The following is a 22,642-nucleotide window of genomic DNA, read 5'->3' as shown; positions in this document are numbered from 1 at the left end:
AATAGACACTGATGGTCAAGAATAAGTAATTGGCAGTAGAAGTAGAAAGGAAGCCCTGGATGCAAGTGAGAAATATTTATTTCTGAGGTACAATTTCAGAGGTTTTGGTGACCAGTGGGATGGGGCAGATGAGGAAACAGGAAGAGTTGAATATGAGGCTACACAGTATAGCAAGGAGCTGAAGTAACACAGCTTTGAGCCCCATAGCCAGGACATCTAACATTGCCCTAACCTTCATTTTTCCTCTCCATGAAATAACGCTGCTAATGAACACATTGTGTACCTCCAGTGGTTCTTCTAATGCTTAAATCAGAAAATGCATATAAAATGCTTAGCACGATGCCCAAAAACTATTAAGTTGTTAGTAAATGTTACTTAAAATTATTATGACTCGAAGTTTATAGTGACGATGAGAGAGAGAATAGTTTATGGTGTCATTCACCAAGATGGTGTGTGTGATGTTGAAGGGATGGAGGAAAGACAGTGAGTTCCATTCTGAACTATGTTTGAGAGGCCTGCAGGACGTCATGTTAAATACTTAGTTGGGAAATGGCTCTGGAGCTTCTGTGAGAGGTTATTTATTTATTTATTTATTTATTTATTTATTTATTTATTTTTATTATACTTTAAGTTCTAGGGCTGCTTAGGCCATGGGGCCAAAGATGATCACCTACAGAGAGTCTCTGTGGCAGAGGGAGAAAAGGACACTAAGACAGCCTTCTGTGGCCCCCAAAATTCAAGGGTCAGCTTGCTGGAGGAGGAACCAGGGAAACCAAGAAAATAATGATGTTTCTAAAACAGATACAACAGTAGATGTGTCCCATAATACTGTGAAAGTTGAATGTCTATTCACAAGAATGATTTCACATCTCACATGTTCTTTACAGCACTTTCATGTGCATTATCTATTTTGACACTCCCAGCAACCCTCTAAAGTCTTCTTTAGTTATGTAAACTGAGGCTCAGCTTTTCAAATGGCAGAGCTAAGACTTGAAAACAGGCCTTTTCTGCCCCCAATCCAGTCCTTTTCCAACCGTCTCAAACTTTTGCCAAAATAATAATAATAATAATTAATACTACCTTTTTTCAAAAGCCAAGTGAAATGCAGAGTTGAGTTACTCTATTCCTATAATTCTTGGAACTATATGACCTATCGATATTCTTTGATCCTCTACTTTTCAGTCACTTTTCAATCACACCAATGATTGTTAATGTCTTTTGGCACCTGCTTTTTGGCCTGGGCCCAGATGACTTGGAAGAGCAGCCCTGAGGGCCCAGAGAACGGAGGAACAGGCCTTCCTCAGGGTAGGTGGATACAGAAGGATGGAACATAGAGGTTCTTGCAGACATCTTGAAGGTGATTGGGAATTTTTGCCCTGATCTTGCCCTGGTGAGGGGCAAATGCTGGTTTTCTCAGCATTTCTGTCCTTTTCTCATTTACCAGATGAGAATGTTCTCTCGAACACGGGCTTCAAAGTTGATCTAGTCTGCTTCCAGATTCTGGTTCTGCCACTTGCCAGACATGTGACCTTGGGCTTGTCACTCAACTCTTAAAAGACTCAATTTCCTTTCCCAGGAAATGGGCTAGTAATTTCTTCCTAAGGGATTTGGAAGTTGTGTTTGACAAATGATGGATGCTTAAGAAAAATTGGTTAAGTCTTGATTGAGATTAAAGCTCTCAGTGGCTCCCATTGCTCTGGGATAAATGGCACTTTATCTTAAATGGGCTGCAACTCCCTGTGAAGTCCAGGCTCTACCTTTCAGCCTTCCCCTGCAGCGTGGATCACCAAAGCTCTCGGCTCCAGACACACTGGCTTTCCTTTCCATCCCTCCCATTCACCATGCACCCTGTCACCACGGGGCCTTTGCATGTGCTGCTCCCTCTGTCTGGAATGTCCCTCTTTCCCCTCCTACTCACCTTTCAGAACTCAGTTTACATGTCCCTACTGCAGAAAAGCCTTCTCTGACTCGTAGATAGGCTGACCTTTGTACACATCTTTCTCATTGCACTTAGCATTGGTGCAATTTTCCATTGATTTGTGTGGTTTTTGGTGCATGTTTGGGAAGATTGGAACCTTGTCTGTTTTTGTTATCTTTGAATTCTTAGTGCTGGCACATATCCTGTCACATAGTAGATCCTCAATATTTGTTGACTAAATGAATGAATGAGACAATGTATACAATTTATTTGACAATTGCTAGTGTTTAGTCGATTTCAGTTGGTTTCACAGACCTCAGAAGTATAGCAGAGATCTCTTGTGGTTGTAAAGTGCTGAGTCCCTCTGGAAGATAATATTGTGTTATGATACTAATATAGTGTTTAGAGTTGTGCTGAAATGGAATTTGAATCCAAGCTTCACTTATGAACTGAACAAATTATCGTCACCTCTCTGACCATCTGTTTTCTCATATGCAGCATGGGACAAATACCGCTTCCAGAGCTGTTGTTGATATTCATTAAAATATTTATGGAGTACCTTCTGCATGCCAGGCACTGTTGTAACCACTGGAAATACAGCAGTGAACAACATCAATAAAAGTAGCTGCCCATATTTTGGTAGGAAAGACAGAAAACAAAGCAAGTAAGTAAAATATCTATATGTTAGATGGTAATAAGTGTAAGAAAAAAATGCAGCAGAAATGAGGGTGGGAAGTATGCAATTGATATTTACATAAGTAGAGTGATATTGATAGGAAGAAATGAAGAATGTGAGAGAACATTTTAGGCAGATGGAAGATAAGAACCAAGGCCCTGAAGCAGGAAAATGCATGGCAAGGTTGAGAAATAGAATAGATTAGTCTAGCTGGCTGGAGAGGAGGGGTAGGGGTGGCGGATAGTAATCAATGAGGTCTGGTGACAGGGATAAGATCATGTAGGGTTTTATGGGTCATTATAAGGACCTTTACCCTGAGTTGAGGAGAGTTTTAGATAGAAATGACATGCATTTTAATAGGACCACTGTGGCTGCTATGTTCAGAATGGAATGATTAATCTTAATCAGGGAAGAACCAGGGAGGCCAGTCAGATAAGAAAGTCTAGTGTTTGAGCCAGGGTGGTAGTAGTGAAAGTGGAGAGGAATGGTTGGGTTTTTTATGTGTTTTCAAGGTAAAGCTGACTTGCTATTGGTGTGGATGTGGGGTATTAAGGAAAGAAGACCCAAAGGTCAGTGAACAACAGGAAGAATGGAATTACCATTTACTGAGAGGAGGAAGGTTTGGGGAGAAGTCAGTTTGTCACATGGAGTGGAAATCAGGACTTCGTTTTTGGACTTCCTAAATTTAAGATGCCAAGTAAAGACATACAATGGCAGTTAGATAAATAAATCTGAAATTTAGGAGAGAGATCTGTAATGAAGATATATGTTTGGGAATTGTCTGCAAAGGGATGATATTTAAAACCGTGAGACTGGATGGAGTAACATCTTGTCTAATTTCGGTAAATGTAGATTTAGAAACAGAAATTAGATCCAAAAACTGACATTTAGTAGAGGTTGGGATGGTAGGGGATGCCAGCAAAGAAGTCTGGCAGCCAGTAAGGTAGGAGGAAAACCAGGTGGGTATGTTATCCTGGAAGTCAAATGAAGAAAGTGTTCAGAGGGGAGGGAGTGACCCACTAGAGTCAAATGCCATTGAGAAGTCAAGTAGGATGAGATCTGAGAATTGACCATTGGATTTAGCAATGTGGAGGTGAATGGTTTTATTATTGTATGCATTTGTGTGTGTAGTGGAGGAAGAAAAAAAATTAAGCCACAATGACTTTCTAGGAAGGCTGCCTTTCATTGAAGGGAAGTTGCTTTGGGTCAGCTATATCTCTGTTCATATATGCAAGTATGTGCCTGGAGCCTTAGGCAGTAGGATTGAGGGTAAGCTAGACCCTTTCTATAACGGAGTGAAAAGAATATGGATTGGGGGTGCACTGGGGTTACCTGGAAGGAAAGGGATGAGAAGGAAGATAAGAGGAGAGTGTGTGAGAGAAGTTATTGAGATGACCTGAAGCTGGAGTTGTAAGAAGGACCCCGAAAAATGTCTGATGGCCAGAGCCACAGAACCTTAAAGAATAGGAAGGATAATGTTTAAGTTAGATGACTTGCTAGGATGCAACCATCTCTCCTTTGGCTAAATGTTTGATCAAGTGTATCACACACATTAATAGCATTTGAGAGAGAGAGAGAGAGAGAGAGCAAGCATGTGTGTCCATACATATACATGTGTGTGGTAGAAACTGAAGAGGTTGAACTTCGTGCTTGAGTTGACAGGAGGTGGGCCAGATGGAGGATGTATGAGACGGAAGGATGATCCACAAACTGAATAGATGCAGCAGGGCATGGAAATCAGAGCTACAGATGATCATGGGAGGGTTAGTTTCCCTAGAAATTTATAGAGAAGGCTTTGGACTTCCCCTGGTGTGGCATGCGAGGCTTAAGGTGACAATACCCGGAGACATCTGGGTTAGAACTTAGAAGGTACCATGCATTCAATAGTGTTTCAGCAAATGCTACTTTCATTTCTCCATCCCAGATCCTTTCTAACCGAAAGTAAGCAGGCTCTTACTTTTGGTTAGAGCCTGCTTACTTTTATTAATTAACCACTATGATTAACTATTCAAAATGTACTAGTTGCAGTAGGCAGTATAAAATTGAAGTTAAAATAAGGACTTTGTTTGCTTGCAGTTGAGATGAGGAGCTAATGTAAGGCGGGATGAACTCAAGGGCTAAGTGTCAGATTTGTCAGTCTGAACAAGGGTTCAGACTATTAGAGCCATGGATTTGCTTGGTTACCTGGCGCTTTGCAAGTTTTTGGCCTTCCAAAGGCACTAGACAATATTTAACCACTATTTCACAAGGCAATGAATTGGTCAATTTAGGTAATACTATAACAAACAGTGCCCAGATTTCAGTGACTTAATCTGACAAAGGTACACTTCTTGTTTATGTTCCATCCAATGTGGATCAACGGCGGGTGGAGCAAGTGGGGTGTTTTGCTCCACCATTGTCATCCAGGGACCTGGATCTTTTTTGTTTTTAGTGGCCCCTTTGGCCACTTAGGCCTCAGAGTCCTCTGCTGGGTATTCTGCATCTGATTGGCCAACAAATGAAAAAAGAGTGTGTGGGGAAGGGCTGTGTGACCCCAGTTGCCTCCATCCAGTAGGGGCACACTAGTTGGACTCATATACCTGTGGTGAAGATTGGCCATGTGGCATCACTTTGATGCAAGGGAGATGAAAAATGTGGCTTAGCTGAGTACCCATGAAGGGGAACTGGGTCTAGTGAACATCTAAATTTTCAATAATCCCTGCCATGGAGAAAAATAACATAATTACATAGGAAATTTTTTAAACAGAATGTTAAAATCTGGGTGAAGATTTAAAAAAAATACTTTTTACTTCACAGAAGACAAATTAAGAATACAAATTAAGTGGTAAGGGCGTTAAATATACTTGATAGCTAGTACTTGATATTAGAGGATCCTGGCAAACCTCTTTTATTGACATTTTAGTATTTATTTATTTATAGACATAATTACATGCTTTTTGTTTAGGTGGTAAAAGCAGCTTCTTGCAAATGGGCTTCTAGACCAAGCTGGGTTCTCAAGTACTTTTATCATTAGACTAACATTGGTGAAGCTGTATTTTCTCAAGCTGAATATGGGGGCTTTGAGAACATTTTTGACGTAAACATTCTGAAGGAAAATGGGACTGACAGTTGGAAAAATATGGAGTGAGGGTAAGGGCATGTGTTTTATTCTGCTTTTTAGGAGATAGAGCAGGTATTTATTTCAATTTAAAGGATAAATTTCAAGAGCAATCCCAGTGTATGAGTTACTGTGGATATAAAAATGAACTTCTTATTTCTCATCCTGCCAAGAGAATACAAACATACCTTGCATATGTTGTGGTTTGGTTCTAGATCACAATAAAGTGAATGTTACAACAAAGTGAGTCACATGAATTTTTTGTTTCTTTTTAGATTATTTTCTTATTTTATTTTATTTAGAAACAAAGTCTCATTCTGTTGCCCAGTTTGGAGTATAGTGGCACAATCATAGCTCGCTGCAGCTTCAAACTCCTGGGCTCAAGAGATCCTCCTCCCTCAGGCTCCCAAGTAGCTGGGACTATAGGTGAATGCCACCACACCTGGCTAATTAAAAAAATGTTTGGGCGTCGAGATAGGGTCTTGCTGTGTTGCCCAGGCTGGTCTCAAACTACTGACCTCAAGTGATCCTCCTACCTTGACCTCCCAAAGTGCTGGGATTAAGTCGTGAGCCATCACACCCAGCTGAATTTTTGGATTTCTTGGTGCATATAAAATTATGTTTACACGTACTATAGTCTATTAAGTTTATAATAGCATTATACTTAAAACAACAATGTACATACCTTAATTGAAAATACTTTATTGCTTAAAAATGCTAACAATCATGTGAGCCTTCACTGAGTAATCTTTTTGTTAATTGGAGGATCTCACCTTGATGTTGATGGCTGCTGACTGTGGGTGGTGGTTGCTGAAGGGTGGGGTGGCTGTGGCAATCTCTGTTTTTTTTATGAGACAGAGTCTTGCTCTGTCACCCAGGCTGGACCGCAGTGGTACAATCTCGGTTCACTGTAACCTCCACCTCCGAGGTTCAAGCGATTCTCCTGCCTTATCCTCCCAAGTAGCTGGGATTACAGGTGCATGTCATCGTGCCCGGCTGATTTTTGTAATTTTAGTAGAGATGGGGTTTCACCATGTTGGCCAGGCTGGTCTCGAACTCCTGACCTCAAGTGATCTGCCCGCATTGGCCTCCCAAAATGCTGGGATTACAGGCGTCAGCCACCGTGCCTAGCCTTGTTTCTTAAAATACAATAACAATGAAGTTTGTCACAGCGATTGACTCTTTGATGATTGAAATATTTCTCTCTAGTATGTGATGCTGTTTGATGCCATTTTACCCACAGTACAGCTTCTTTCAATATTGGAGTAAATCCTCTCAAACTCTGCCACTACTTTATCAACTCAGTTTAAATCCTTTGTTGTCATCTCAACAATGCCCACGGCATCTTCACCAGGAGTAGATTCCATCTCAAGAAGACACTTTCTTTGCTCATTCATAAGAAGCAACTCCTCATCCCTTCAAGTTTTCTCATGAGATTGCAGAAATCTGAACACATCTTCAGGTTCTACTTGTAATTCTAGTTCTTTTGCTTTCTCCACCACATCTGAAATGACTTCCTCTACTGAAATCTTGAATCCCTCAAAGTTATCCATGAGGGTTGGAATCAACTTCTTCCAAGCTTTTGTTAATGAGAATATTTTGACCTCCTCCCATGAATTATGAATGTTCTTAATGGCATGTAGAATGGTGAATCCTTTCTAGAGGCTTTTAATGTATTTTGCTGAGATCCATCAGAGGAATGACTCTATAGCTGCTATAGCCTTACAGAACGTATTTTTTAAATAGTAAGATTTGAAAATCAAAATTACTCCTTGATCCATTGGTTACAGAATGGACATGTGTAGCAAGCATGGAAACAACATTAACCTCCTTGAATGTCATTAATCTCTGTCTACAACATTAATCTCCATGAGAGCTCTTGGGTGACTATGTGCTTTGTCAATGAATATTTGAAGGGAATCTTTTTTTTCTGAGAAGTAGGTCTCAAGAGTGAGCTTAAAATATTCAGCAAACCATACTGTAATCAGATGTGTTGTCATCCAGGTTTTGTTCTTTCATTTATAGAGCACAGGCAAAGTAGATTTAGCATCATTCTTAGGAGCCCTAAGATTTTTGGAATGGTCCAATGAGCATTGGCTTCAACTTAAAGTCACCAGTATTAGTCCCTAACGAGAGTCAGCCTGTCCTTAGAAGCTTTGAAGCCAGGCATTGACTTCTCCTCTCTAGCCATGAAAAGTCCTAGTTGGCACCTTCTTCCAATAGAGGCTATTTTGCCTATGTTGAAAATCTATTATTTAGAACAGTTACCTTCATCAATGGTCTTAGCAAGATCTTCCGGATAACTTGCTGCAGCTTCTTCATCAGCACTTGCTGCTTCACCTTGTACTTTTATATTATAGAGATGGCTTCTTTTCGTAAACCTCATGAACCAACTTTGGCTAGCTTACGTTTTTCTTCTGCAGCTTCCTTACCTCTGTCAGCCTTCATAGAATTGAAGAGACTTAGGCCTTACTCTAGATTAGGCTTTGACTTGAGGGAATGTTGTGGCTGCTTTAATCTTTTATCTGGACCACTCAAAATTTCTCCATATTAGCAATAAAGCTGTTTCACTTTCTTATCATTTGTGTATGCTCTGGAGTAGCACTTTTAATTTCCTTCAAGAATTTTTCCTTTGCATTCACAACTTAGCTGTAACTGTTTGGCACAAGAAGGCTAGCTTTCAGCCTGTCTCAGCTTCTACATGCCTTCCTCACTAACTTTAATCCTTTTGCAGCTTTTGATTTAAAGTGAGAGACCTCTAAAGTGACTCTTCCTTTCACTTGAACACTTAGAGGTCATTGTAGTTATCAACTGGCTTAATTTCAATACTATCGTGTCTCAATGAATAGGGAGGCCCAAGGAGAGGGAGAGAGACAAAGGAACAGCTGGTCAGTGAAGCAGTGAGAATATACATACCAAAGACTGATTAAGTTCATCATCTTATATGGGCAGGGTTTGTAGCACCCCTGGACAATTACAATAGTAGCATCCAAGACCACTGATCACAGGGCATTATAACAGATATAATAATAATGAAAAAGTTGGAAATATTGTAAGAATTACTCAAATGTGACATAGACACACAAACTGAGCACATGCTGTTGGGAAAAATGGCACCAACAGACTTGCTCAAGGCCGGGTTGCCACAAACTTTCAATTTGTGAAAAAAATGTAGTATCTGTGAAGCACAGTAAAGTGAGGCACAATAAAATGAGGTATGCCTGTAATTATTTTGAATAACACACAAAAAGAGGCCTTTGATTTGGCTAAAATCGTGCAGTTAACCAAACTTTATCATCATCAAGCAAAATGTAATATAGTCATCTTTCTACTTTTTGTGGCTGAAGCAGAGTATTTGAGGAGAAGCAGAGCAAGCATTGTAATAATGTAGGCGAACTAGAGAAGAATTCTATGGACAATTTATAAACCATATGTGCCATTTTCAAAAGAATACTGACATTTTGGGGCAAAACCTTATAGGTTCTGTTGTGTGTTAGTCATATGCCATTGCTTGAACTTATATCACCGATACAGCCTTGAAATATGAGATTTCTTTTAATTAACATCCTCATGAACCTTATCACCAGGTTCAATGTGATTTTTGTTCTTGATATACTCACTCTTTTGCCTGAGGCTGCCTACAGGAGGCCATGTCCCAATTCTCCCATAAAAATGACTTCCACATTCCACATCCCAATTACTCTGAAGGACCTGCCCAAGATACCTATAAAACCCTACTACAGTCTACACCACCTTCTAACTAATATTCTACATGTGTTTTTGATCAATGAATCAGATTTTCAAAAGTCAGAATGGTTTTCCACGTGGAATTTGAGTAAATATATAAACCTTTGTTATTTATATACATGTTTCAAAAATAACATATGAGACCAAAGATGTAGAAAGAGCACTGGACTTAGAGTCAAACAAACTCACTTATCAGGCCAGCCACTTACTCTCAGAGTGACATTGGGAACATTAGGTAATCTTTTTGAGTCTCAGTTTCCTGATTTATAGTTACCTCCAGGGTTATTGTGAGACTGACATGAGCTAGTGTATGCCAAGGGCTCACACAATGAGATGCTTGTGCTAGGTGTTCAGGAGATAAACTTGCCTTGCCTTTATTAGGAATTTTTAGGTATCAAGAAGAAACATATTCAGCTCAACTGTTACTGGGAATACTTTTGGTTACAAGTGACAGAAGCTTAAACCAAATGGATTTAAATGTTATAAGAAATTTCTTAGCTCATTTAATTGATGATTCCGGAGATGCACCATTAGGCATGGCTTGGTCCAAAGGTTCTGCATATCACGAGGGCTGTGTGCCCATTTTCCTGGGATACTCTTGGTTTTTGCCCAGCTTCATATTTTGGCTTAATCTCAGGTTGGCTTCTTTCGTGTCACAAGGCTGCCAGCTGCTCCAGGACTAGTTTCCTCATTTATATCCAAGGAGAAAAATAGTTTCTGCTGTCCCAAACACCAAACGGTAGTTATGAACTTCCCTCTGGTTGGACTAGTTTAAGTCATGGGTTCATCCCTGAACCTATCAGTGTGACTAGGGAAATCTGATTCCTTGTTTGGCTTAGACCAATCAGGGCTAATCTCTGGAGCTGGGGAGGTGGAGTTAAAATTGCTGAAATCACGAATCTGGGGAGTTTCTTGTCTTATTAGGAATGGGGGAAGGAATAGGGGGCAAGACATTCCACTGACAAATCCACTCCTCTGGCTTCTTCCCACGTCACACACTCCTTTCTCTCCTTATGTACATCTCCAAAAGTTCATGCCTACTGGAATCACAAGCAGCCTCATATCGAGCTCCAGATTCTGGATTTGTGGCTGATGTGTTTTCTTCTAGGTCAGCTTCTGGATGGAGATTTTCACACTCTGATATAGCTAAATAATATTATCCACTCCTGTGGAAAAACTTACAATTTTCCTCTCATTATCTAATCTCCCAATCCTCCTTTTAGTAATAGAACTCCTGATTTTCAACCAAGCACATGGCCACCCAGCTAGACACCACATTTCCTAGACTTCTTGACATTAGATGTGGCCATGAATCCAAATTCACAACAAAAGAATGTGAGCCGAAGTCAAACATGCCACTTCCCCATTATAACCTTAAAATATATCATTGTCCTCTCTTGTCTGTTCCCCTTCCTGGGAATGAGAATACTACGTGGTTGTGAGCCAGGTGGGCCAAAGAGCATAACAACACCGGCCAGTGGTCTCGAACAGGGGTCCTGGACCAGCAGTCCAGGGAGCTCACTGGAAAGGCATATTTTCAGGTCCTACTCCAAAACTGGTGAGTCAGGAACTATGACAGTGGGGCCCAGAAACTTCTGCTTTAATAAGCTCTCCAGGACATACACATATAAGTTTGAGAACCACTGTTGGGGTGATTTTTGGTCCTACACCATCCAACATTTGGCAGTGTATTTGATTGTCGCAATGTGGAGGGACAGGAAGGTACTGCTACTGCCATCTAGCAGGTATGGAACAGGCTCACTCTAACCATCCTACTATGCACTAGACAGAGCTTTATCAGGCCTCAAAAGTCAATAGTGCTGAGCTTGAGAAATCCTACTCTAAAGAAAGTGGAATGATGAAATCGAAGCACTGTGAGTTCCTGGCTAACCCTGGACAGAACTGTTTAGGGATTCTCTCTGATCTCTAGTCTGCACTGCCCAATATGGTAGCCACCAGCCACATGTGGTATTTGAGCTCCCGAAATGTGGCTCGTTTGAATTGACATGGGCTATAATTTAATTCCTCCCAAAAAAGAATGCAAAATATATCAATAGTATTTTATGTCAATTACATGCTGAAATGAAAATATTTTGGATATATTAAGTTAAAAGAAATATATTATCAAAAATTAATTTCACGGCTTATTTTTTCCAGTGTGGCTACTAGAGGATTTTAAGTTACAAATGGGACTTGCATTATATTCCTATTAGACAGTTCTGCTCTAGCACTTGAGATATAAACTTCTTTCTGTCTTCTTTGAGCCACTGTAGTTTTAGGTCTCTTTGTTGCAACAGCTAAGCCTGTTCTCCTTTCTACAGTAACCCCGTAAATATAAAATGGTGGAGGATAACCTCAAAGAAAACTTTTATTGGAAGAAATAGACAATGAGAAAACAGTACACAGTGGTCTCTGGTTCACTGTATGTATTTTTCCCTGCTTCACAGGAACGGTGAAGTGTTCTTGCCTTGGTAATGCAGCGAGTTCCTTGGTTAGCCAATCTGGCAAATCCTAGATGTGCTCTCTGGAAATGTCTCCCTTGTCCATTGTCCTCTTAGCTCATCTGAGATAGATATTGGCATGTATGCCCTTTTTGGGATCTGTACTTCTTTGGAGCCCATTACTTTTTTGTGCAAATTTGAGGGACCTGGAAATTACCTCGGGGATTGAGTAATCACAGGCTGTTTTCAGCCAGGCTTGGGTTTCTTGGACTGAACCAAATTCCTTAAAAACCTGAAGGCTTCCTGTCTATTTGCCTTCCACCAATTCCATGAGCTGATAATCAAAGCCAGAGTCTTTGTCTAGTCATCTCTGAGTCTGGGAATTCTGGTCTCTCAGCAACAGGCTTCGGTGCTCCGCCTTGCCAAGATAACCAGGGCTGAGTACTTGGCCAAAATTCTGCCATCCATCGACTGTCTTGCAGCGCAAAAAGCAGCCAGCCCATGGGTGCCGCCCTACAGAGATACCTGCCACTTCATGGTGAACGAGCAAATTGCCGGCATCCTGCCTGTGAGTTTCCATAGAAGGCATGGGAAAAGTCAGTTGGTCAGAAGTGGCTGAAGCTGGGGCAGCAGGGCCAAGAGGTGGTGGGCTCATCGTGATGGCTGAGCACTTGAATAAGCCACAGTTCCCTGTTGTGGAGCAGCAACAAGGCCAACAGGCATGAGAGCTGTTTACACTCTGAATAAGGCTCCAGTTTCTGAATATCTTTCTGGGCTCCATAAAACCTAGTTGTGTGGCCAGGTTGGTGGGTTTCAGAAGTGAGAGCAGGGTGACCTCTCTATATAGGAAGTCCTGTATAAGAACCCTTTTTCCTGGCCTAGCCAATACCTCTCCAAGTGAGCATCCCAGTGATGCACCCCTGCTGTCTGTACACAGCATACCTGCTTCCTAGGGGGTACTTTTCAGGCACTCTAAGTCCCCTGCTTTTGGAAATGGACAGAATAAAATCCCCCTCTTAGATTCGTAAGTAGATTTTTCTGGCAGAATAACGAGCCCCTCTTGCCATTAATCTTAATAAGCTTTGGGGCTAACAAAATCCATTTTCCCAAGGTCGGAATTATTCTTAAGTGGACTTTGGGAAACATTTTAACCTTTTTGTCACTCAGGCTAAAGAATTAAAACACATTTCTGGAATTTTTTTCTGGGGTTACTAGGAAGCCAGAGCGAGGCGTGGCTGCCTTTGTGTATTTTTCTTTAGAAAAACCTTGAAGTCAGGGGACCCAGGCCCTTCTCAGCTCCAGTTTGTGTTTGTATTTCCACGTAGAGTGCACATTCCTGGTGGAAATTTCTAGGAAAAAGAAGAAAAAGTGGCATAATGATAGACTAAAGCAAGGAAAATGTTTTTATGAAGCAAAGAAGCCAAAAATAAAAAATGGGAACAACGCTGACCCTGGTATACCACCCTACTCATAACCCAGGCAGCGGGGTTACCAGCTTCGCGTTACGTTCTCAGACTGAATTCATCTAATGTAAAACAGTGCATGGGAACCGAACTCCCCGTTTTCTCTCAGGTATGGTGACATAGTAGGAGATGTCACTTTGAATACTCCCAAATGAGAAAGAAAGATGACAGATTTGGCTGCTGCATGGTTCAAAGATGCAGGAAATGGATACAATACGTGGTGTCGTTTAGATTCAAAACAAGGGCACTTGAGTGTTCAGTGTTACTTGCAATAAATATATTAGATTTAAGCCTCAGTTTGAACCTAACCATAACTGGATTCTTAACTATCTAGTTTAAATGACTGGTAACATGAAGCATTTCATAATTTCTGGTCCATTAGTTGTGATCAGGTCCTAATTAACATTCCAGGACCTGGTTTTAGCCAACCTATGTGGAAAATTTGAAGTGGGAACACATATTTGGGGCCCTGCCTCTAGTATGGTGTGTATCATGTTGTGGTTTGTGCTACATTTTTTTTGCAGGGGTGCAGAATTGGACCAGTGGAGATTATCTATAGAGTTATGAGTTGCTTAACGTTGGGGATATGTTCTAAGAAATATATCGTTACGTAATTCTGTTGTGTGAACATCATAGAGGGTACTACCCAAACCTACACAGTGTAGCCCACTGCATACCTAGGCTACATGGTGTAGTCTATGGCTCCAAGGCTACAAACCTGTACAGCATGTTACTGTACTGAATATTGTAAGCAATTGTAATGCAGTGGTAAGTATTTGTGTATCTAAATATACCTAAACATAGAAAAGGTACAGTAAAATTATGGTATAAAAGATATAAAACGGTACACCTGTACAGGGCACTTACCATGAACGAAGCTTGCAGGACTGGAAGTTGCTCTGGGTGAGTCAGTGAGTGAGTAGTGAGTGAATGTGAAGGCCTAGGACTTTACTATACACTACTATGGACTTTATAAACACTGTACACTTAGGCTACACTCAGTTTAGGAAAACGTATTTTCTTTCTTCAATAACAAATTAACCTTAGCTTATTGTAACTTTTTAACTTTATAAATTTTTACTCTTTTAACTTTTTAACCCTTTTGTAATAACTGCTTAAAACACAAACACCGCCGGGCACATGGCTCACACCTGTAATCCTAGCAATTTGGGAGGCTGAGGCGGGTAGATCACCTGAGGTCAGGAGTTTGAGACCAGTCTGGCTATTATGGTGAAACCCCGTCTCTACTAAAAATACAAAAATTAGCTAGGCATGGTGGCTCACACCTGTAGCCCCAGCTACTCGGGAGGCTGAGGCATGAGAATCACTTGAACCCGGAGGCAGAGGTTGCAGTGAGCTGAGATATTACCACTGCACTCCAGCCTGGGCAACAGAGTGAGACCCTGTCTCAAACAAACAAACAAATAAACAAGCAAACAAACACAAACACATCACATTATACAGCTGTACAAAATATTTCCTTTCTTTATATCCATATTTTATAAGCTTTTTTCTATTTTTAAAATTTTTTAACATTTTTCTTACTTTTAAAACTTTTTTGTTAAAAACCAAGACATAAATACACACCTTAGCCAAAAAAGGGTCAGGATCATCAGTATCATTGTCTTCCACCTCCACATCTTGTCCCACTGAAAAGTCTTCAGGGAGAGTAACACGCCTGGAGCTGTCATCTCCTGTGACAACAGTGCCTTCCTGTGGAATCCCTTCTGAAGGACCTGCCTCAGGCTCTCCTTGAGAAGGTATCACTCTTCAGGAATATGTCCATGGTGGTTTATTTTTCTCACCATAAATTTGTGTGAGTAATGCATTGTGCTACAGTGTTACAATAGCTACATTACTAGGCAATAAGAATTTTTAAGCTCAATTTTAATTTAAAGGACCATTGTCATATATGGGGTCAATTGTTGACCAAAATGCCATTATGTGGCACATACTGTATTTTCTTTCTTTGGTATTAACTGAGCAGTATTTACTTCCTGGTCTAAAGATACTCTCTGTGTGTAATGTAAGGAAAATCCCTTCTTTATGGCAGTAAGATTCTCATCTATTGATCAGTTAAGGCTAAAAGCTAAACTCAACTTCTCCACTTCACTTCTTTATCTGAGTGAGAACTGAAACTCTCCGCTGCCCATATTATGCAGCCTTGTCTGGAAAATCCACACCATGTACCCCTTGCTCCTCTAATAGGAATCCAACCTGCTTCCTTGTAGCCCACTGTCCCTCTCAGGGAAAGCTTATAGGTTTTTCTTAGACTCAAACTCATCAAGAGGTGATGTGCCTAAATAACTTGAAAGAGAAACATAAAAAAAAAATAGCCGGGCATAGTGACGGGCACCTGTAGTCCCAGAAAAAAAAAAAAAATTCCAATACTCCATCCAGAAGGATCTGACAGACAGGGTCATCCCAGCTAGTGTTTCATGGAGCAACAGTGATTAGAGTGAGAAATGCTCAGTCTGGGAAGAGATGAGAATGGCCAGAGGCTGATATTGCCTCAGGACTTACAGCCCTGCCAGGCTGTAGGAAGTGATCTTAGTGTATAAACAAGAGCAAACATATACCAGAGACAGCTAGTTGCTTATCCCAATATGTCCAATAGCGCTTTTTTTGTGGTATAAAATGGAATAGAGTTGCCAGGATATAGCTCATCCCTGGATGTGGTTTGACAATCTACAAATACTTTTAGTCTCAGCAGGGTAGCTGTCCATGTTCTTATGTATGTATTTGCATGTTTGTGTGGCTCTTGCATTTGTCACTGGAAAAATTCCTTATGGATTAATGTGTCTCTGGTTCTGTACCCATGCTACTTTGGAAAAAAATAGAGATAAAGAGCCTTGCTTAGCTGGCGGAGACTTCTTCCTTCAAGGAATGGGGACAAATGTTCTTGATGCCTGGGTAGCTACTTACTGGCTCCAATAGGAAGAAGAGATGGAGGATATAGGCATAGGGCTGGAGGCAGGCATTTACATGGTTAAACAAGACTTTCTGAATGGAATTCGTATAATAAACAGATTTCTAACTTCCATGCCACCAAAAGTCTAGATGGGTGATATTTGGAAAGTAGGAGGTTTCTCCCCCATTTTTGTCAGTATCAGCTTTAGTCAGATATATATATCTTACTTTTATCAAAGTAGGTAACTGATATAGCTGTATTTAGACAAGTGCATCTAGAGAGACAAGAACTTCCACCTATTTCTACCTACCATAATATTAATAATGATCATATATAATTATTGCTATCTTCCAGATAAAGTTTATTAGGACATTATAATATGTTTTGCACATGCATCCCAGAAATATAGTTCCTCTTTATTTGGCCCTCAGTATCCATGCAATTTAAATTATCTGTAGACTGCTAACTTCTCATGTGACACACAGTAGATGAATGGGGAGAAGAGACCACAGAGCTTCAGGTAGAAGAAAAAAAAGCATTTCTTTCCTTCCTTTCTTTACCGTCTGATGACTTATACGACTGTATAAACAAGAGCAAACATATACCAGAGACAGCTAGCTGCTTATCCCACTATCTATTCTCCCTTCCTCCTTCATAAAAGAGTCTGAAAGTTAGCTAGTTCTGTAGTTTAAAGGTTTTTCCCTCAAACCTCATGTTGAAATTTGATCCCCAGTGTCAGAGGTGGGGCCTAATGGGAGGTGTTTGTCATGGGGGTGGACCCCTCATGAATAGATTAGTGCCCTCCCTGGAGATTGAGGGTGACAATTTCTCACTCTACTAGTTCCTGGGAGAATTGGTTGCTAAAAGAAGTCTGGTACCTTCCCCCACCCTCTACTTTCTCTCTCTCCATTTGATATCTTCACAGGCCAGACCCCTTTCACCTTCTGCCATGAGTGGAAGGAGCCTGTGGCCCTCACCAGATGCAGATGCCCGAACCTGAACTTTTCCAGACATCATTACTATGTGCCAAATAAACCTCTCTTCTTTGTAAATTACCCCGTCTCAGGAGGTATTCCTTTATAGCAACACAAAAATGGACTAAGGAAGCTAGACATGTTGCCTTTAAGATAAAAGGCTATATTTTCAAGCCTCTTGTGTTGCTAGGTATGGCCCTCCATTAGTTTCTAGCCAGCAAGATATAAGCAAAGTACTGTGTGGGACTTCTAGGAAGCATCCTTAAAAGTGAGATAATGTGCTTTTATTTTCATTTCTTTTTCCATCCTACTACCTAGAGCTCACATGGTATGGATGAAGTGCCAGCAAACATTTTGGACCATGAGGACAGTGGAGAGGGCAACTAGAAGAAGCCTGGGTCCTTGATGTAGGTTGGTTCTGGTTGACACATTTCCCATTTTCTCTTATAAGAGAGAAAAATAATCTTGTTTAAGCCACTGTGTCTGTATTACATGTAGCCAAATCAAATGTTAGCTGTTATACTGTGAACAAGGAAAGAGTGGGTGGATTGAGTTCTGGTTCTTGGCACCCAGTGTCTGACTACAGTAATGACATTTCCCTGGAGCAAATTTTTTTTCCCTGGGCAACATACCAGCTTTAGATGAGGCAGTCACTCACTCTTCAGACAAGGGTCAAAGCAGCAAACAGTAAGGTTTGTTGGGTTGATGTCTTAGTCTGTTTTGTGTTGCCATAAAGGAATATCTGAGGGTGAGTAATTTAATATAAAGAAAAGAAGTTCGTTTGGCTTATAGTTCTGCCAAAGCTACAAACTTCTTGTTGGGAATATTTACACCATGGGAATTGACAAATGCTAAAAATCAGTTGTTGTCATTGTTGTTTTTATCAGAGATCCTGCTTATCCACAGACCACTGGCTAACACTGGACTATTGTCCTAAAATTTTTTTCTTTTTCTTTTTCTTTTCTTTTTTTCTTTCTTTTAAAAAATTATACTTTAAGTTCTAGGGTACATGTGCACAACGTGCAGGTTTGTTACATATGTATACATGTGCCAATTTTTTTTCTTTCTCATTGAACTATCAGAGAACATTCTAGGGTATAATAATTACATACAGAATTTGAGGTTAATGGGTTACAAAATGCCTTTCCTGATATTATATCATTTAATTATTGCAACAACCTGTGAAATAGGCAACACAGTTTTTGTCATCCCCCTTGTATAAGAGAGGAGCTAAGATTTAGATTTATACCAAGTGAATGAGGAGCAAAATTGAGATTAAAAGCCAGTGCTGTTGTTTCTTATTTCTGCTAATTTCACTGGAATTAACTCATTTTCCAGTTAATTTGGAAGAAGAAAAGGAGAAGGAGGAGGAGGAGGAGGAGGAGGAGGAGGAGGAGGAAAAATCTATTCCAAAGGAAAAGACAAATCAAATTTTTTCATCTTCAGTTTTTTTTTTCTAAAATACGCCTATTTGAAAAATAGCATATAAAGAGTCAATGTAAGAGTTTAGAAAATGGTACAGTATTTTTCTTTGAATGCTAGTACCAGATGTAGTTATCTGTTAAGCTGTGGTGTGAGCAAGTGCGCTATCGAGGAAAGAGTATGAGTTTTGGAATCAAATGCCAGCTGCCAGACCTGGCATTCTCAAGTTACTGCTGTGTGAACTTAGGCGAATCACCTAACCTTTGCATGCATCAGTTGTTTTCACCTGCTACATGGGTCTAATAATGAACTCTTAGGGATACTGTGAGGATTAAATGAGATAACTATGTAAAGCAATCAGGACAATGCCTGGCACACAGTGAATGTTTATGAAAAGTCATAGCTCTCTTTACTTTTAGATTTTGAGTACTACCTATCATAAAGTAAATCATGGGCTGTGATTCATGCCTACTTTTTTCTCAGAATGAGCCAAAGTGTCTGTAATCTAAAACCATATATATTATAAGTGTTCTGAAGGGTCTTGTGGGTGTCCAAATCCAGAACTCATATTACAAGTTTGGGGGAGACTGAGAGTTTGGAGAATTTTGTGAGAAAGGACAGCAGTTTTTAATTTTGCTGTCTGTCTCTAGTACATTCCATGCTGGCTTTTGAGACCAAAACCAAATCTGGCAGCAGCAGGCAATCATAGAATTTTCATGTAATTCAATAATTTATCACAAAGAATATTCATTTATAAACAATGACTTGTTTTGGAATGATAGCAGCTGTCAGTTTGGAGGCCTTGTTTCTCCCCGCTGGGACAGGAGTCTGGCTTCCCCTTTTGTTAAATCATGCAGGGTCGCTGAGTTTGGAATCTGAGGCTGAGTGCACTTTACAATGTGTTTATGTTTTGGTATGTGCATTATTTCATTTTTACTTTGCGGTCATGAAACCCATGTTGCCAGATGCCAAAGGAGTCTCTGAATAGCCCCCTATATGTGGAGAGGAAATAGTCAAACTGAGAGCAATGATTGCACCTGAAAACCTTGAACCAGAAGATGTAGAAACGTAATCCTCTTCCATGACAGACACACAAATGCCCTGGTGCTTCGCTGTGTCATCACTTAGATTTGCTTCAGCAAAAAAGAATCCTGGATCCTTTGCTCTTTGGAAAATTTATTGCCAGTATGATTTGTACATCAGAAAGTTGTGATTATTTCTCTCTAGTGTCTTGGGAAATTCAGTGTTTTGAGTTCCAGAGAAGATCAAACTGCCTGCTGGGAATAAAGTATTCAGCATCCTATGAAACCATTTGATACCTTGCACCACTTTCACAACTTTCATGTCACTAGCAGCCAAAGGTCCCTGGTTTTTCTTACAGCTCCCCAAACTTTCATGAGCGCCTGGAAAGCTGTTTGTAAATCAAGAGAGGAACTTGCCCAAGTCCTGGAGGTCTTCCATGTCCAGCATCCATTTCCATTGCCTGATGTGGCATTTACACTCACACGTTGGTCTTTGGAAGTTCAATCAAGTACACTCTCAATGGCCACTTACTAACTGTAGTCAACTGAGGATCTATGACATGATCTACTGGGGGGTTGATTGGAGGTTGTGTTGTGTCCCCCTGCCAAAAAACCAACAACATTTGTTGAAGTTCTGACTTTCAGGACCTATGAATATAACCTTATTTGAAAATAGGATCTGATCTTTGAAGATGTAATCAAGCTAAGATGAGGTTATTAAGGTGGGCTGTAATAAATGTGACTTGTGTACTCACAGGAAGAGGGAAATTTGGACAAAAACACACAAAGAGAATGTTATGTGATGACAGGGGCTGAGATTAGAGTGATGTAGCTGCAAGAAATGCCAAGGGTTGATGGCCACCGTGAGAAGCTAGAAAGAGGATGCATGTTTCAGAGAGAGCATGGCCCTCCAGACACCTTAATTTCAGACTTCCATTCTCCAGAACTGTAAGGCAATATTTTTCTGTTGTTTTAAGCCACCCCACTTCGAGTACCAAAATCTGTGTTAGTTTTCTAGGGCTGTAGTAACAAAGTGCCACAAACTTGGTGACTTAAGTTCTTCCTGGGTGGCTTTCATATGTCACGAGAATCAGAAAAGCCCAATGGAATTCTGCAAATCATGTCCTCCCATCCTTTTAATACAACTCCTCTGTCTGCTGTTCTTCCCCTAGCATCTTATAATGCTCTTCACAACTCTGTCTGCTGGCACTCTGAGTGTGACATCACCATTCCAGGCAGAGGTGCTCGGGCTCCTGGCTTCCTTGCCCTGTGTCTGATTTCATCACTCATTGGCCCTTTGCCACGGAGTAGCAATCACTTAATGGGATGAATAACTTCCCAGTGGGATGACTTCTCTATGATATTCCTTCCAAGGGTCATGTTGCCTTAACACAGACATCATCTTAAGACTTTTCTTAGGAAGCACAAACAGTCTCTTAAACACCAGGATGGACTAGAGGGGAAGATAGTATCAGTAGCCCTCTTGAGGGCCTTTAAAGAACAGGGGTGGTACTGTGTTTTAATTTCCATTTTACAAATGAAGAGATAAGTCAAGAAAGAAAGAGCCACTTAACTAGATTATCTCTCTTAGTAGTAATTCTTCAATCCATTGCTGTTTTTCCAAAAATAGACTTTGTCTTAGGAGAAGGGATTTTCGCTTGCAGTAGAGAGACCATGTGTGGTTTCTAGTAAGCAGACCCCCTTAATAGAGGCCTTTGCTTTTGTTAAGGGACTAGATCTTATACACTGAGAAATATGTTGAAAATGAGTTGTAAATTTGTAATGATATTAAGTCAGATCCTCTCACCCATTTCTTTCCTCTAAGTTGAAGAGCCTTGAGTCACCTTCATTTAGTCTGCCTGTGACCTATGAATGGTCTGGCACAGTGAGGCATGTGGTAAATTTCCACTCCTGTTTCTTCTTTAAATATACACTTCTAGCTGTTTTCCCCACTCTTGAAGTTATATTCAACTTAATTATAAATTGTTAGATTAAAGTAAACAATACGGGGCATTTTAGAATGAGGAAAAGGAGAGGAGAGTTGGCGGTGGCGGGGAGAGAGAGAGAGAGAATGAATAAAGAGCATCTGGAAACCTGGAAGAAAGTGGTACATTTGAAACCTGATAAGCTGCTGCTGGTATTACCAGACCTCATGGTTTATAACAGCCATGCAACATTTATGGCTAAAGACATGTGCACTTCTTACACAGGCACAGCACACCCACACTCCAGGGCAAACCGGGGACATGGCACTTGGGACTTGAGCCTGTGGTTGGCTAAGCCCTGTGCCTGCACTAAGCTCTGTGTGTGGGGACATGATTGTGTTGACATCACCAGTGGACCCATTTTAAGCAGCTGCCCAATCCATATCTGTAGGATATCTGGGAAGCATGACAGATTGAAATGAAAGCACAAGAAAGGACTGAGGAACTCCTGAAGCCCTCAGATGGATCACATTGTAGGGGGAAGCAGATGGACCAGGTGCTTTCTCAGTAATTATAACAGCTACTCAAGCCACCAATTATGGATGTTTCCTAAGCATTTTGCATTGTGCTAGGAATCTGACATGCATTATCTCATTTAATTCTTACAACAACCCTATGAGATGTGTTTTATTAATTCCTTTTGATAGATGAAGGAGCTTAGTCTTAGAGCTTAGCACACTGTCTGATGCATAGTTGGCCCTTAATAAATACATGTTGACAACATGATGAGGAGTAACAGTAATGCGCTTAGGTTTACATAGTTAGCAATTGATGGAGCCACATTTACATCCACTCTGCGTGGTATTTTCAATTATGCAAACCAATGTACTCTGAATGGAATTTTAGATTGAAATAACAGAACTGGAGCTTGATTTGCTCAAGCAAAAGTCAGAAATCCAAAAGTAGTAGCACTGAAATACTTTTTTTGGCAGAGTAAAGGATGGAGGGCTGGTGTTGACTATGGTAATAGATCAGGGCAGTCAGGG

The 22,642-nt window shown here is 40.5% G+C and overlaps 1 pseudogene; it reads left to right on the top strand.

Annotated features, from left to right (window-relative positions):
- Positions 1 to 22,642, top strand: part of LOC105538748 — a 150,431-nt pseudogene that overhangs the window by 101,469 nt on the left and 26,320 nt on the right.

Source organism: Mandrillus leucophaeus, unplaced genomic scaffold (genome assembly GCF_000951045.1).
Source record: "Mandrillus leucophaeus isolate KB7577 unplaced genomic scaffold, Mleu.le_1.0 Scaffold198, whole genome shotgun sequence".
NCBI lineage: Eukaryota > Metazoa > Chordata > Mammalia > Primates > Cercopithecidae > Mandrillus > Mandrillus leucophaeus.
This window is presented reverse-complemented; position numbering and strand designations above follow the sequence as displayed.